Genomic DNA, 3,169 nt, shown 5'->3' on the forward strand with positions numbered 1-3,169 from the left:
TCCATACGTGTAGGTCAAGTTCATCAAATTATGTCAGATTACTCTTTTTTTCCTCTTCTTTCTTATTCTGGTTGAGCTCTGATCATCCAGTCATTGAAGTCAGGTCAAGTGGGTATTATCTGCAAGTGTGGGTGTTCTTGTGCATATGCCCTCTCTTTTTATCAGCTGCACACTTCACTCTCCACATTGTAGGGCTTAGCTCGCCACTTCATTGCTGTTTTTCCCTCACTTCCCCTTATCGGTGACGAGCTTAGTCACCAATCAGAGCATGTACTCCCATTGAGTCTTATTCTTGGAAGGAGGTTTGCACTGAGGGAACCCGACCACTTGCCTTCATGTTTCCTGGGCAAGCAACTTGTTTGTTCTTGTAGTAACAGTCCGTCTGCCTCTATTCTTTTGTATTTTTCCTGTAGGTCTTTCTTTCAAGAAGTATCTTCTGTTCTTTTAGCTACTCCAAGCTGATTTGCTCATCCTTTCAAGTGGAAATTTCCCATCTCTGGAGATCTGGATATGGTTCAGGATTCTACCTATAGTCTTATGCATTTCAGAGGCTCTGCAGGAAGCCTCCTTCACTGGGCACATTTTAGCCCCATTTTAGGTATTCCATCCATTTATTTTAAGGCTAATGTTTATATCAGTTGCACTTTTTGTCACTATGTCATGTTTATGTGTTCTCTATATTTGTTTTCTTGCTACTTTGTACCAAGTCTGACAGAACTGTCTGAATATATAATCTTAAATATTTTCTTTAGTGTTCTTATATTTTGTAATTACATATTCAATGTCATCATCTCATTTTTGTATTTTATATTTGTAGAATTTTTAATTGATATTCTGTATTTTTCTTGAATTTTTTCCATTATTTCCTAAATTTTGGTTCAGTAATTGAGTTATCTTTGTTGTTGTTGTTGTTGTTAAGTGCCATCGAGTCGGGTCCGACCCATAGCGACCCTGTACAGGGTTTCCGAGGGTGTAAATCTTTACGGGAGTAGAAAGCCTCATCTTTCTCCCGCGGAGCGGCTGGTAGTTTCGAACCGCTGACCCTAAGGTTCGCAGCCCGATTCGTAACCACTACGCTACCAGAGCTTTAGACCATTTTAATCTAGCTGTTGGGAACCTGTGCATAGACAAAGAGGCAGTCATTGGAACAGAACAAGGGGCTACTGAATGGTTTAAAAGCAGGAAAGGTGTGCATCAGGGTTGTAGCCATTCACCATATTTATTTCATCAGTATGCTGAGTAAGTGATCCAAGAAGATGGACTATATGAAGAAAAGCATAACATCATGATTGGAGAAAGGCTCATTAACAACTTGTGAAATGTGGGTGATACAAATTGACTTGCTAAAAGGGATGAGGACTTAAAATAATTACTAATGAGGATCAAAGACTACAGTTTTCAGTATGGCTTGCACTTCAATGTAAAGAAAACAAATATCATCACAACTTGACCAATAAATAGTGTTGTTGCTGTTGTTAAGTGCTTTTAAAACAGTTCCAACTCATGACACTGTATAGGGTCTCTAAGGAGCAGCTTGTGAGTTTGAATGACTGACCTTGTAGTTCAAACTGACCTTGCAGGCCAGTGCTTATCGTATACACCAGGACTCTGTTGGACCAATAAATAACATCATGATAAATGGATAAAATAATGAAGTTGTCAAAGACTCCATTTTGCTTAAATCCATAATCAGCAGATGGAAGCAGCAGTCAAGAAATGAAATGATGGAATGTGTTAGACAAATCGGCTATACAAAACCTCTTTAAGTGTTCAAGAACAAAGATATGAGTTTGAGGACTAAGATGCACCTTACCCAAGCCATGGTATTTCCAATTGCCTCATAGGAATGTGAAAGTTGGGAAATGACTAAGGAAGACTGTAGAAGACTTGATGCATTTGAGTTATGATGTTGGAGTAGAATATTGAAAATGCAATGGACAGCCAGAAGAACAAACAAATTTGTGTTGGAAGAAGTACAGCCACAATGCTCCTTAGAAGCCAAGGGTGAAACTTTGCCTGTCAGACTTTGGACATATTATCAAGAGGGACCAGTCCCTGGAGGAGGAAATTATGCTTGGTAAAGTTGAGAGTAAGCAAGAAAAAGAGGAAGAGCTCCCAACAGGATGTATAGACACAGTGGCTGCAGTAGTGGACTTTTGTTGTTAGGTGCCATTGAGTCAGGCCCAACTCATAGCAACCCTATGCACAACAGAATGAAACACTGTGCAGTCCCATGCCAAATTCATAATCATTGCTAAGCTTGGGCCCATTACTGCTGTCACTGTGCTAATCCATCTTGTTGCGGGTCTTCCTCTTTTTCTCTGACTCTCCACATTAACAAACAAGATATTCTTCTCCAAGGATTGGTCCCTCCTGATAACATGTCTGAAGTACGAGACTAAGTCTGGCTATCCTTGTTTCTAACGAGCATTCTGGCTGTACTTCTTGCAACACAGATTTGTTGCACACAGACTCTTAATATTCTTAATATTCTTAATATTCTTCTTCAACACCATAACTCAAATGCATCAATTCTTATACTGTCTTCCTGATTCACTGTCCAACTTTCATATGCATATGAGGTTATATTGAAAATCCAATGGCTTGGGTCAGGCACACCTTAATTCTCAAATGGACATGGGCTCTAGTGTAACAAAAAGGTTGAGGACAGAACAGGATCAAGCAGTGTTTCATTCTATTGTGCATAGGTTTGCTATGAGTTGGAAATGACTCATTTACACCTAACAATAACAACAGTATATAAAATGGTGTGGCACTGTAGGTTAAGCACTGTATTGCTAATCACAAGGTCAGCAGTTCAAACCCATAGCTGCTCTTTGGAAAACGTTATATATGTTCATTATGAGTAGGAACTAACTTAATGGCACTTACTAATAACAATAGCATCAATAAACTATTAATTATATTTTTATTATTTCATTAATTTTTGTAAAATGTTTTCCTTAACAACACAGAAATAAATGTAAGATGTATATTAAATGATAAAATCAGTTACAAAATGAAATTTTAATAGGATCTAACACATGAGTTGTTGTTTATAACAACAACAACTCATGTGTTAGATCCAATAAACAACATTCTTATCAATGGAGAAAAGATTGAAGTTGTCAAGGACTTCATTCTTCTTGGATCAACTATCAACACTCAT

This window comes from Chrysochloris asiatica, unplaced genomic scaffold (genome assembly GCF_000296735.1).
Source record: "Chrysochloris asiatica unplaced genomic scaffold, ChrAsi1.0 scaffold00033, whole genome shotgun sequence".
Classification (NCBI taxonomy): Eukaryota; Metazoa; Chordata; class Mammalia; order Afrosoricida; family Chrysochloridae; genus Chrysochloris; species Chrysochloris asiatica.